Source organism: Anomaloglossus baeobatrachus, chromosome 5 (genome assembly GCF_048569485.1).
Source record: "Anomaloglossus baeobatrachus isolate aAnoBae1 chromosome 5, aAnoBae1.hap1, whole genome shotgun sequence".
In the NCBI taxonomy this organism is placed as follows: domain Eukaryota; kingdom Metazoa; phylum Chordata; class Amphibia; order Anura; family Aromobatidae; genus Anomaloglossus; species Anomaloglossus baeobatrachus.
In genome coordinates, this window is record NC_134357.1 from 595,714,702 (window position 1) to 595,727,473 (window position 12,772).

The window sequence follows — 12,772 nt, forward strand, 5'->3', positions numbered from 1 at the left end:
GTCTCCTCTGTCCCTGCAGTGCTGGGGTCAGGAGTTGTTGTAGAGGTTCCCGCTGACTGTCTCCTCTGTCCCTGCAGTGCTGGGGTCAGGAGTTGTTGTAGAGGTTCCCGCTGACTGTCTCCTCTGTCCCTGCAGTCCTGGGGTCAGGAGTTGTTGTAGAGCCTACCTGCTGACTGTCTCCTCTGTCCCTGCAGTGCTGGGGTCAGGAGTTGTTGTAGAGCCTCCCTGCTGACTGTCTCCTCTGTCCCTGCAGTGCTGGGGTCAGGAGTTGTTGTAGAGGTTCCTGCTGACTGTCTCCTCTGTCCCTGCGGTGCTGGGGTCAGGAGCTGTTGTAGAGGCTTCCTGCTGACTGTCTCCTCTGTCCCTGCGGTGCTGGGGTCAGGAGTTGTTGTAGAGGCTTCCTGCTGACTGTCTCCTCTGTCCCTGAAGTCCTGGGGTCAGAAGTTGTTGTAGAGGCTTCCTGCTGACTGTCTCCTCTGTCCCTGCAGTGCTGGGGTCAGGAGTTGTTGTAGAGGTTCCTGCTGACTGTCTCCTCTGTCCCTGCAGTGCTGGGGTCAGGAGTTGTTGTAGAGGCTCCTGCTGACTGTCTCCTCTGTCCCTGCAGTGCTGGGGTCAGGAGTTGTTGTAGAGGCTTCCTGCTGACTGTCTCCTCTGTCCCTGCAGTGCTGGGGTCAGGAGTTGTTGTAGAGGCTCCTGCTGACTGTCTCCTCTGTCCCTGCAGTGCTGGGGTCAGGAGTTGTTGTAGAGGCTCCCTGCTGACTGTCTCCTCTGTCCCTGCAGTGCTGGGGTCAGGAGTTGTTGTAGAGGCTTCCTGCTGACTGTCTCCTCTGTCCCTGCAGTGCTGGGGTCAGTAGTTGTTGTAGAGGTTCCTGCTGACTGTCTCCTCTGTCCCTGCAGTGCTGGGGTCAGGAGTTATTGTAAAGGTTCCTGCTGACTGTCTCCTCTGTCCCTGCAGTGCTGGGGTCAGGAGTTGTTGTAGAGGCTTCCTGCTGACTGTCTCCTCTGTCCCTGCAGTGCTGGGGTCAGGAGTTGTTGTAGAGGCTTCCTGCTGACTGTCTCCTCTGTCCCTGCAGTGCTGGGGCCAGGAGTTGTTGTAGAGGTTCCTGCTGACTGTCTCCTCTTTCCCTGCAGTGCTGGGGTCAGGAGTTGTTGTAGAGGCTCCTGCTGACTGTCTCCTCTGTCCCTGCAGTGCTGGGGTCAGGAGTTGTTGTAGAGGCTCCCTGCTGACTGTCTCCTCTGTCCCTGCAGTGCTGGGGTCAGGAGTTGTTGTAGAGGCTCCTGCTGACTGTCTCCTCTGTCCCTGCAGTGCTGGGGTCAGGAGTTGTTGTAGAGGTTCCCGCTGACTGTCTCCTCTGTCCCTGCAGTCCTGGGGTCAGGAGTTGTTGTAGAGCCTACCTGCTGACTGTCTCCTCTGTCCCTGCAGTGCTGGGGTCAGGAGTTGTTGTAGAGGCTTCCTGCTGACTGTCTCCTCTGTCCCTGCAGTGCTGGGGTCAGGAGTTGTTGTAGAGGATTCCTGCTGACTGTCTTCTCTGTCCCTGCAGTGCTGGGGTCAGGAGTTGTTGTAGAGGTTCCTGCTGACTGTCTCCTCTGTCCCTGCAGTGCTGGGGTCAGGAGTTGTTGTAGAGGTTTCTGCTGACTGTCTCCTCTGTCCCTGCAGTGCTGGGGTCAGGAGTTGTTGTAGAGGCTTCCTGCTGACTGTCTCCTCTGTCCCTGCAGTGCTGGGGTCAGGAGTTGTTGTAGAGGTTCCCGCTGACTGTCTCCTCTGTCCCTGCAGTCCTGGGGTCAGGAGTTGTTGTAGAGCCTACCTGCTGACTGTCTCCTCTGTCCCTGCAGTGCTGGGGTCAGGAGTTGTTGTAGAGGTTCCTGCTGACTGTCTCCTCTCTCCCTGCAGTGCTGGGTTCAGGAGTTGTTGTAGAGGCTCCTGCTGACTGTCTCCTCTGTCCCTGCAGTGTTGGGGTCAGGAGTTGTTGTAGAGGCTCCTGCTGACTGTCTCCTCTGTCCCTGCAGTGCTGGGGTCAGGAGTTGTTGTAGAGGTTCCTGCTGACTGTCTCCTCTGTCCCTGCAGTGCTGGGGTCAGGAGTTGTTGTAGAGCCTACCTGCTGACTGTCTCCTCTGTCCCTGCAGTGCTGGGGTCAGGAGCTGTTGTAGAGGCTTCCTGCTGACTGTCTCCTCTGTCCCTGCAGTGCTGGGGTCAGGAGTTGTAGCGGTTCCTGCTGACTGTCTCCTCTGTCCCTGCAGTGATGGGGTCAGGAGTTGTTGTAGAGGTTCCTGCTGACTGTCTCCTCTGTCCCTGCAGTGCTGGGGTCAGGAGTTGTTGTAGAGGCTCCTGCTGACTGTCTCCTCTGTCCCTGCAGTGCTGGGGCCAGGAGTTGTTGTAGAGGTTCCTGCTGACTGTCTCCTCTGTCCCTGCAGTGCTGGGGCCAGGAGTTGTTGTAGAGGTTCCTGCTGACTGTCTCCTCTTTCCCTGCAGTGCTGGGGTCAGGAGTTGTTGTAGAGGCTCCTGCTGACTGTCTCCTCTGTCCCTGCAGTGCTGGGGTCAGGAGTTGTTGTAGAGGCTCCCTGCTGACTGTCTCCTCTGTCCCTGCAGTGCTGGGGTCAGGAGTTGTTGTAGAGGCTCCTGCTGACTGTCTCCTCTGTCCCTGCAGTGCTGGGGTCAGGAGTTGTTGTAGAGGTTCCCGCTGACTGTCTCCTCTGTCCCTGCAGTGCTGGGGTCAGGAGTTGTTGTAGAGGTTCCCGCTGACTGTCTCCTCTGTCCCTGCAGTCCTGGGGTCAGGAGTTGTTGTAGAGCCTACCTGCTGACTGTCTCCTCTGTCCCTGCAGTGCTGGGGTCAGGAGTTGTTGTAGAGCCTCCCTGCTGACTGTCTCCTCTGTCCCTGCAGTGCTGGGGTCAGGAGTTGTTGTAGAGGTTCCTGCTGACTGTCTCCTCTGTCCCTGCGGTGCTGGGGTCAGGAGCTGTTGTAGAGGCTTCCTGCTGACTGTCTCCTCTGTCCCTGCGGTGCTGGGGTCAGGAGTTGTTGTAGAGGCTTCCTGCTGACTGTCTCCTCTGTCCCTGAAGTCCTGGGGTCAGAAGTTGTTGTAGAGGCTTCCTGCTGACTGTCTCCTCTGTCCCTGCAGTGCTGGGGTCAGGAGTTGTTGTAGAGGTTCCTGCTGACTGTCTCCTCTGTCCCTGCAGTGCTGGGGTCAGGAGTTGTTGTAGAGGCTCCTGCTGACTGTCTCCTCTGTCCCTGCAGTGCTGGGGTCAGGAGTTGTTGTAGAGGCTTCCTGCTGACTGTCTCCTCTGTCCCTGCAGTGCTGGGGTCAGGAGTTGTTGTAGAGGCTCCTGCTGACTGTCTCCTCTGTCCCTGCAGTGCTGGGGTCAGGAGTTGTTGTAGAGGCTCCCTGCTGACTGTCTCCTCTGTCCCTGCAGTGCTGGGGTCAGGAGTTGTTGTAGAGGCTTCCTGCTGACTGTCTCCTCTGTCCCTGCAGTGCTGGGGTCAGTAGTTGTTGTAGAGGTTCCTGCTGACTGTCTCCTCTGTCCCTGCAGTGCTGGGGTCAGGAGTTATTGTAAAGGTTCCTGCTGACTGTCTCCTCTGTCCCTGCAGTGCTGGGGTCAGGAGTTGTTGTAGAGGCTTCCTGCTGACTGTCTCCTCTGTCCCTGCAGTGCTGGGGTCAGGAGTTGTTGTAGAGGCTTCCTGCTGACTGTCTCCTCTGTCCCTGCAGTGCTGGGGCCAGGAGTTGTTGTAGAGGTTCCTGCTGACTGTCTCCTCTTTCCCTGCAGTGCTGGGGTCAGGAGTTGTTGTAGAGGCTCCTGCTGACTGTCTCCTCTGTCCCTGCAGTGCTGGGGTCAGGAGTTGTTGTAGAGGCTCCCTGCTGACTGTCTCCTCTGTCCCTGCAGTGCTGGGGTCAGGAGTTGTTGTAGAGGCTCCTGCTGACTGTCTCCTCTGTCCCTGCAGTGCTGGGGTCAGGAGTTGTTGTAGAGGTTCCCGCTGACTGTCTCCTCTGTCCCTGCAGTCCTGGGGTCAGGAGTTGTTGTAGAGCCTACCTGCTGACTGTCTCCTCTGTCCCTGCAGTGCTGGGGTCAGGAGTTGTTGTAGAGGCTTCCTGCTGACTGTCTCCTCTGTCCCTGCAGTGCTGGGGTCAGGAGTTGTTGTAGAGGATTCCTGCTGACTGTCTTCTCTGTCCCTGCAGTGCTGGGGTCAGGAGTTGTTGTAGAGGTTCCTGCTGACTGTCTCCTCTGTCCCTGCAGTGCTGGGGTCAGGAGTTGTTGTAGAGGTTTCTGCTGACTGTCTCCTCTGTCCCTGCAGTGCTGGGGTCAGGAGTTGTTGTAGAGGCTTCCTGCTGACTGTCTCCTCTGTCCCTGCAGTGCTGGGGTCAGGAGTTGTTGTAGAGGTTCCCGCTGACTGTCTCCTCTGTCCCTGCAGTCCTGGGGTCAGGAGTTGTTGTAGAGCCTACCTGCTGACTGTCTCCTCTGTCCCTGCAGTGCTGGGGTCAGGAGTTGTTGTAGAGGTTCCTGCTGACTGTCTCCTCTCTCCCTGCAGTGCTGGGTTCAGGAGTTGTTGTAGAGGCTCCTGCTGACTGTCTCCTCTGTCCCTGCAGTGTTGGGGTCAGGAGTTGTTGTAGAGGCTCCTGCTGACTGTCTCCTCTGTCCCTGCAGTGCTGGGGTCAGGAGTTGTTGTAGAGGTTCCTGCTGACTGTCTCCTCTGTCCCTGCAGTGCTGGGGTCAGGAGTTGTTGTAGAGCCTACCTGCTGACTGTCTCCTCTGTCCCTGCAGTGCTGGGGTCAGGAGCTGTTGTAGAGGCTTCCTGCTGACTGTCTCCTCTGTCCCTGCAGTGCTGGGGTCAGGAGTTGTAGCGGTTCCTGCTGACTGTCTCCTCTGTCCCTGCAGTGATGGGGTCAGGAGTTGTTGTAGAGGTTCCTGCTGACTGTCTCCTCTGTCCCTGCAGTGCTGGGGTCAGGAGTTGTTGTAGAGGCTCCTGCTGACTGTCTCCTCTGTCCCTGCAGTGCTGGGGTCAGGAGTTGTTGTAGAGGCTCCTGCTGACTGTCTCCTCTGTCCCTGCAGTGCTGGGGTCAGGAGTTGTTGTAGAGGCTTCCTGCTGACTGTCTCCTCTGTCCCTGCAGTGCTGGGGTCAGGAGTTGTTGTAGAGGCTTCCTGCTGACTGTCTCCTCTGTCCCTGCAGTGCTGGGGTCAGGAGTTGTTGTAGAGGCTCCTGCTGACTGTCTCCTCTGTCTCTGCAGTGCTGGGGTCAGGAGTTGTTGTAGAGGCTCCTGCTGACTGTCTCCTCTGTCTCTGCAGTGATGGGGTCAGGAGTTGTTGTAGAGGTTCCTGCTGACTGTCTCCTCTGTCCCTGCAGTGCTGGAGTCAGGAGTTGTTGTAGAGGCTCCTGCTGACTGTCTCCTCTGTCCCTGCAGTGCTGGGGTCAGGAGTTGTTGTAGAGGCTCCTGCTGACTGTCTCCTCTGTCCCTGCAGTGCTGGGGTCAGGAGTTGTTGTAGAGGTTCCTGCTGACTGTCTCCTCTGTCCCTGCAGTGCTGGGGTCAGGAGTTGTTGTAGAGGTTCCTGCTGACTGTCTCCTCTGTCCCTGCAGTGCTGGGGTCAGGAGTTGTTGTAGAGGCTCCCTGCTGACTGTCTCCTCTGTCTCTGCAGTGCTGGGGTCAGGAGTTGTTGTAGAGCCTACCTGCTGACTGTCTCCTCTGTCCCTGCAGTCCTGGGGTCAGGAGTTGTTGTAGAGGTTCCTGCTGACTGTCTCCTCTGTCCCTGCAGTGCTGGGGTCAGGAGTTGTTGTAGAGGCTCCTGCTGACTGTCTCCTCTGTCCCTGCAGTGCTGGGGTCAGGAGTTGTTGTAGAGGTTCCTGCTGACTGTCTCCTCTGTCTCTGCAGTGCTGGGGTCAGGAGTTGTTGTAGAGGCTCCCTGCTGACTGTCTCCTCTGTCCCTGCAGTGCTGGGGTCAGTAGTTGTTGTAGAGGCTCCCTGCTGACTGTCTCCTCTGTCCCTGCAGTGCTGGGGTCAGGAGTTGTTGTAGAGGTTCCTGCTGACTGTCTCCTCTGTCCCTGCAGTGCTGGGGTCAGGAGTTGTTGTAGAGGCTCCTGCTGACTGTCTCCTCTGTCCCTGCAGTGCTGGGGTCAGGAGTTGTTGTAGAGGTTCCTGCTGACTGTCTCCTCTGTCCCTGCAGTGATGGGGTCAGGAGTTGTTGTAGAGGCTCCCTGCTGACTGTCTCCTCTGTCCCTGCAGTGCTGGGGTCAGGAGTTGTTGTAGAGGTTCCTGCTGACTGTCTCCCCTGTCCCTGCAGTGCTGGAGTCAGGAGTTGTTGTAGAGGCTCCTGCTGACTGTCTCCTCTGTCCCTGCAGTGCTGGGGTCAGGAGTTGTTGTAGAGGCTCCTGCTGACTGTCTCCTCTGTCCCTGCAGTGCTGGGGTCAGGAGCTGTTGTAGAGGCTTCCTGCTGACTGTCTCCTCTGTCCCTGCAGTGCTGGGGTCAGGAGTTGTTGTAGAGGCTCCTGCTGACTGTCTCCTCTGTCCCTGCAGTGCTGGGGTCAGGAGTTGTTGTAGAGGCTCCCTGCTGACTGTCTCCTCTGTCCCTGCAGTGCTGGGGTCAGGAGTTGTTGTAGAGGCTCCCTGCTGACTGTCTCCTCTGTCCCTGCAGTGCTTGGTCAGGAGTTGTTGTAGAGGCTCCCTGCTGACTGTCTCCTCTGTCCCTGCAGTGCTGGGGTCAGGAGCTGTTGTAGAGGCTTCCTGCTGACTGTCTCCTCTGTCCCTGCAGTGCTGGGGTCAGGAGTTGTAGAGCCTACCTGCTGACTGTCTCCTCTGTCACTGCAGTGCTGGGGTCAGGAGTTGTTGTAGAGGTTCCTGCTGACTGTCTCCTCTGTCCCTGCAGTGCTGGGGTCAGGAGTTGTTGTAGAGGCTCCTGCTGACTGTCTCCTCTGTCCCTGCAGTGCTGGGGTCAGGAGTTGTTGTAGAGGTTCCTGCTGACTGTCTCCTCTGTCCCTGCAGTGCTGGGGTCAGGAGTTGTTGTAGAGGTTCCTGCTGACTGTCTCCTCTGTCCCTGCAGTGCTGGGGTCAGGAGTTGTTGTAGAGGTTCCTGCTGACTGTCTCCTCTGTCCCTGCAGTGCTGGGGTCAGGAGTTGTTGTAGAGGTTCCTGCTGACTGTCTCCTCTGTCACTGCAGTGCTGGGGTTAGGAGTTGTTGTAGAGGTTCCTGCTGACTGTCTCCTCTCTCCCTGCAGTGCTGGGGTCAGGAGTTGTTGTAGAGGCTACCTGCTGACTGTCTCCTCTGTCCCTGCAGTGCTGGGGTCAGGAGTTGTTGTAGAGGTTCCTGCTGACTGTCTCCTCTGTCCCTGCAGTGCTGGGGTCAGGAGTTGTTGTAGAGGCTCCCTGCTGACTGTCTCCTCTGTCCCTGCAATGCTGGGGTCAGGAGTTGTTGTAGAGGCTCCTGCTGACTGTCTCCTCTGTCCCTGCAGTGCTGGGGTCAGGAGTTGTTGTAGAGGTTCCTGCTGACTGTCTCCTCTGTCCCTGCAGTGCTGGGGTCAGGAGTTGTTGTAGAGGTTCCTGCTGACTGTCTCCTCTGTCCCTGCAGTGCTGGGGTCAGGAGTTGTTGTAGAGGTTCCTGCTGACTGTCTCCTCTGTCCCTGCAGTGCTGGGGTCAGGAGTTGTTGTAGAGGCTCCTGCTGACTGTCTCCTCTGTCCCTGCAGTGCTGGGGTCAGGAGTTGTTGTAGAGGTTCCTGCTGACTGTCTCCTCTGTCCCTGCAGTGCTGGGGTCAGGAGTTGTTGTAGAGGCTTCCTGCTGACTGTCTCCTCTGTCCCTGCAGTGCTGGGGTCAGGAGTTGTTGTAGAGGTTCCTGCTGACTGTCTCCTCTGTCCCTGCAGTGCTGGGGTCAGGAGTTGTTGTTGAGGCTCCCTGCTGACTGTCTCCTCTGTCCCTGCAGTGCTGGGGTCAGGAGTTGTTGTAGAGGCTTCCTGCTGACTGTCTCCTCTGTCCCTGCAGTGCTGGGGTCAGGAGTTGTTGTAGAGGTCCCTGCTGACTGTCTCCTCTGTCCCTGCAGTGCTGGGGTCAGGAGTTGTTGTAGAGGCTTCCTGCTGACTGTCTCCTCTGTCCCTGCAGTGCTGGGGTCAGGAGTTGTTGTAGAGGCTACCTGCTGACTGTCTCCTCTGTCCCTGCAGTGCTGGGGTCAGGAGTTGTTGTAGAGGCTTCCTGCTGACTGTCTCCTCTGTCCCTGCAGTGCTGGGGTCAGGAGCTGTTGTAGAGGTTCCTGCTGACTGTCTCCTCTGTCGCTGCAGTGCTGGGGTCAGGAGTTGTTGTAGAGGTTCCTGCTGACTGTCTCCTCTGTCCCTGCAGTGCTGGGGTCAGGAGTTGTTGTAGAGGCTTCCTGCTGACTGTCTCCTCTGTCCCTGCAGTGCTGGGGTCAGGAGTTGTTGTAGAGGCTTCCTGCTGACTGTCTCCTCTGTCCCTGCAGTGCTGGGGTCAGGAGTTGTTGTAGAGGTTCCTGCTGACTGTCTCCTCTGTCCCTGCAGTGCTGGGGTCAGGAGTTGTTGTAGAGGCTTCCTGCTGACTGTCTCCTCTGTCCCTGCAGTGCTGGGGTCAGGAGTTGTTGTAGAGGCTACCTGCTGACTGTCTCCTCTGTCCCTGCAGTGCTGGGGTCAGGAGTTGTTGTAGAGGCTTCCTGCTGACTGTCTCCTCTGTCCCTGCAGTGCTGGGGTCAGGAGTTGTTGTAGAGCCTACCTGCTGACTGTCTCCTCTATCCCTGCAGTGCTGGGGTCAGGAGCTGTTGTAGAGGCTCCTGCTGACTGTCTCCTCTGTCCCTGCAGTGCTGGGGTCAGGAGTTGTTGTAGAGGTTCCTGCTGACTGTCTCCTCTGTCCCTGCAGTGATGGGGTCAGGAGTTGTTGTAGAGGCTCCCTGCTGACTGTCTCCTCTGTCCCTGCAGTGCTGGGGTCAGGAGTTGTTGTAGAGGTTCCTGCTGACTGTCTCCCCTGTCCCTGCAGTGCTGGAGTCAGGAGTTGTTGTAGAGGCTCCTGCTGACTGTCTCCTCTGTCCCTGCAGTGCTGGGGTCAGGAGCTGTTGTAGAGGCTTCCTGCTGACTGTCTCCTCTGTCCCTGCAGTGCTGGGGTCAGGAGTTGTTGTAGAGGCTACCTGCTGACTGTCTCGTCTGTCCCTGCAGTGCTGGGGTCAGGAGTTGTTGTAGAGGTTCCTGCTGACTGTCTCCTCTGTCCCTGCAGTGCTGGGGTCAGGAGTTGTAGAGCCTACCTGCTGACTGTCTCCTCTGTCACTGCAGTGCTGGGGTCAGGAGTTGTTGTAGAGGTTCCTGCTGACTGTCTCCTCTGTCACTGCAGTGCTGGGGTCAGGAGTTGTTGTAGAGGCTTCCTGCTGACTGTCTCCTCTGTACCTGCAGTGCTGGGGTCAGGAGTTGTTGTAGAGGTTCCTGCTGACTGTCTCCTCTGTCACTGCAGTGCTGGGGTCAGGAGTTGTTGTAGAGGTTCCTGCTGACTGTCTCCTCTGTCACTGCAGTGCTGGGGTCAGGAGTTGTTGTAGAGGTTCCTGCTGACTGTCTCCTCTCTCCCTGCAGTGCTGGGGTCAGGAGTTGTTGTAGAGGCTACCTGCTGACTGTCTCCTCTGTCCCTGCAGTGCTGGGGTCAGGAGTTGTTGTAGAGGTTCCTGCTGACTGTCTCCTCTGTCCCTGCAGTGCTGGGGTCAGGAGTTGTTGTAGAGGCTCCTGCTGACTGTCTCCTCTGTCCCTGCAATGCTGGGGTCAGGAGTTGTTGTAGAGGCTCCTGCTGACTGTCTCCTCTGTCCCTGCAGTGCTGGGGTCAGGAGTTGTTGTAGAGGTTCCTGCTGACTGTCTCCTCTGTCCCTGCAGTGCTGGGGTCAGGAGTTGTTGTAGAGGTTCCTGCTGACTGTCTCCTCTGTCCCTGCAGTGCTGGGGTCAGGAGTTGTTGTAGAGGTTCCTGCTGACTGTCTCCTCTGTCCCTGCAGTGCTGGGGTCAGGAGTTGTTGTAGAGGCTCCTGCTGACTGTCTCCTCTGTCCCTGCAGTGCTGGGGTCAGGAGTTGTTGTAGAGGTTCCTGCTGACTGTCTCCTCTGTCCCTGCAGTGCTGGGGTCAGGAGTTGTTGTAGAGGCTTCCTGCTGACTGTCTCCTCTGTCCCTGCAGTGCTGGGGTCAGGAGTTGTTGTAGAGGTTCCTGCTGACTGTCTCCTCTGTCCCTGCAGTGCTGGGGTCAGGAGTTGTTGTAGAGGCTCCCTGCTGACTGTCTCCTCTATCCCTGCAGTGCTGGGGTCAGGAGTTGTTGTTGAGGCTCCCTGCTGACTGTCTCCTCTGTCCCTGCAGTGCTTGGGTCAGGAGCTGTTGTAGAGGCTCCCTGCTGACTGTCTCCTCTGTCACTGCAGTGCTGGGGTCAGGAGTTGTTGTAGAGGCTCCTGCTGACTGTCTCCTCTGTCCCTGCAGTGCTGGGGTCAGGAGTTGTTGTAGAGCCTACCTGCTGACTGTCTCCTCTGTCCCTGCAGTGCTGGGGTCAGGAGTTGTTGTATAGGCTCCTGCTGACTGTCTCCTCTGTCCCTGCAGTGCTGGGGTCAGGAGTTGTTGTAGAGGTTCCTGCTGACTGTCTCCTCTGTCCCTGCAGTGCTGGGGTCAGGAGTTGTTGTAGAGGTTCCTGCTGACTGTCTCCTCTGTCCCTGCAGTGCTGGGGTCAGGAGTTGTTGTAGAGGTTCCTGCTGACTGTCTCCTCTGTCCCTGCAGTGCTGGGGTCAGGAGTTGTTGTAGAGGTTCCTGCTGACTGTCTCCTCTGTCCCTGCAGTGCTGGGGTCAGGAGTTGTTGTAGAGGCTTCCTGCTGACTGTCTCCTCTGTCACTGCAGTGCTGGGGTCAGGAGTTGTTGTAGAGGTCCCTGCTGACTGTCTCCTCTGTCCCTGCAGTGCTGGGGTCAGGAGTTGTTGTAGAGGTTCCTGCTGACTGTCTCCTCTGTCCCTGCAGTGCTGGGGTCAGGAGTTGTTGTAGAGGTCCCTGCTGACTGTCTCCTCTGTCCCTGCAGTGCTGGGGTCAGGAGTTGTTGTAGAGGCTTCCTGCTGACTGTCTCCTCTGTCCCTGCAGTGCTGGGGTCAGGAGTTGTTGTAGAGCCTACCTGCTGACTGTCTCCTCTCTCCCTGCAGTGCTGGGGTCAGGAGTTGTTGTAGAGGTTCCTGCTGACTGTCTCCTCTGTCACTGCAGTGCTGGGGTCAGGAGTTGTTGTAGAGGTTCCTGCTGACTGTCTCCTCTGTCCCTGCAGTGCTGGGGTCAGGAGTTGTTGTAGAGGCTCCCTGCTGACTGTCTCCTCTGTCTCTGCAGTGCTGGGGTCAGGAGTTGTTGTAGAGGCTCCCTGCTGACTGTCTCCTCTGTCCCTGCAGTGCTGGGGTCAGGAGTTGTTGTAGAGGTTCCTGCTGACTGTCTCCTCTGTCCCTGCAGTGCTGGGGTCAGGAGTTGTTGTAGAGGCTTCCTGCTGACTGTCTCCTCTGTCCCTGCAGTGCTGGGGTCAGGAGTTGTTGTACAGGCTTCCTGCTGACTGTCTCCTCTGTCTCTGCAGTGCTGGGGTCAGGAGTTGTTTGTAGAGGTTCCTGCTGACTGTCTCCTCTGTCCCTGCAGTGCTGGGGTCAGGAGTTGTTGTAGAGCCTACCTGCTGACTGTCTCCTCTGTCACTGCAGTGCTGGGGTCAGGAGTTGTTGTAGAGCCTACCTGCTGACTGTCTCCTCTGTCCCTGCAGTGCTGGGGTCAGGAGTTGTAGAGGCTTCCTGCAGTGCTGGGGTCAGGAGTTGTTGTAGAGGCTCCCTGCTGACTGTCTCCTCTGTCCCTGCAGTGCTGGGGTCAGGAGTTGTTGTAGAGGTTCCTGCTGACTGTCTCCTCTGTCCCTGCAGTGCTGGGGTCAGGAGTTGTTGTAGAGGCTTCCTGCTGACTGTCTCCTCTGTCCCTGCAGTGCTGGGGTCAGGAGTTGTTGTACAGGCTTCCTGCTGACTGTCTCCTCTGTCTCTGCAGTGCTGGGGTCAGGAGTTGTTTGTAGAGGTTCCTGCTGACTGTCTCCTCTGTCCCTGCAGTGCTGGGGTCAGGAGTTGTTGTAGAGCCTACCTGCTGACTGTCTCCTCTGTCCCTGCAGTGCTGGGGTCAGGAGTTGTTGTAGAGCCTACCTGCTGACTGTCTCCTCTGTCCCTGCAGTGCTGGGGTCAGGAGTTGTAGAGGCTTCCTGCTGACTGTCTCCTCTGTCACTGCAGTGCTGGGGTCAGGAGTTGTTGTAGAGGTTCCTGCTGACTGTCTCCTCTGTCCCTGCAGTGCTGGGGTCAGGAGTTGTTGTAGAGGTCCCTGCTGACTGTCTCCTCTGTCCCTGCAGTGCTGGGGTCAGGAGTTGTTGTAGAGGCTTCCTGCTGACTGTCTCCTCTGTCCCTGCAGTGCTGGGGTCAGGAGTTGTTGTAGAGCCTACCTGCTGACTGTCTCCTCTGTCCCTGCAGTGCTGGGGTCAGGAGTTGTTGTAGAGGCTTCCTGCTGACTGTCTCCTCTGTCCCTGCAGTGCTGGGGTCAGGAGTTGTTGTAGAGGCTCCCTGCTGACTGTCTCTTCTGTCCCTGCAGTGCTGGGGTCAGGAGTTGTTGTAGAGGCTTCCTGCTGACTGTCTCCTCTGTCACTGCAGTGCTGGGTTCAGGAGTTGTTGTAGAGGTTCCTGCTGACTGTCTCCTCTGTCCCTGCAGTACTGGGGTCAGGAGTTGTTGTAGAGGTCCCTGCTGACTGTCTCCTCTGTCACTGCAGTGCTGGGTTCAGGAGTTGTTGTAGAGGTTCCTGCTGACTGTCTCCTCTGTCC

At 57.5% G+C, this 12,772-nt stretch overlaps 1 protein-coding gene across 1 annotated transcript in view; it reads left to right on the plus strand.

Moving 5' to 3' along the window:
* Positions 1-12,772, plus strand: part of HELZ (helicase with zinc finger) — a 172,259-nt gene that overhangs the window by 62,729 nt on the left and 96,758 nt on the right. The window lies entirely within an intron of this gene.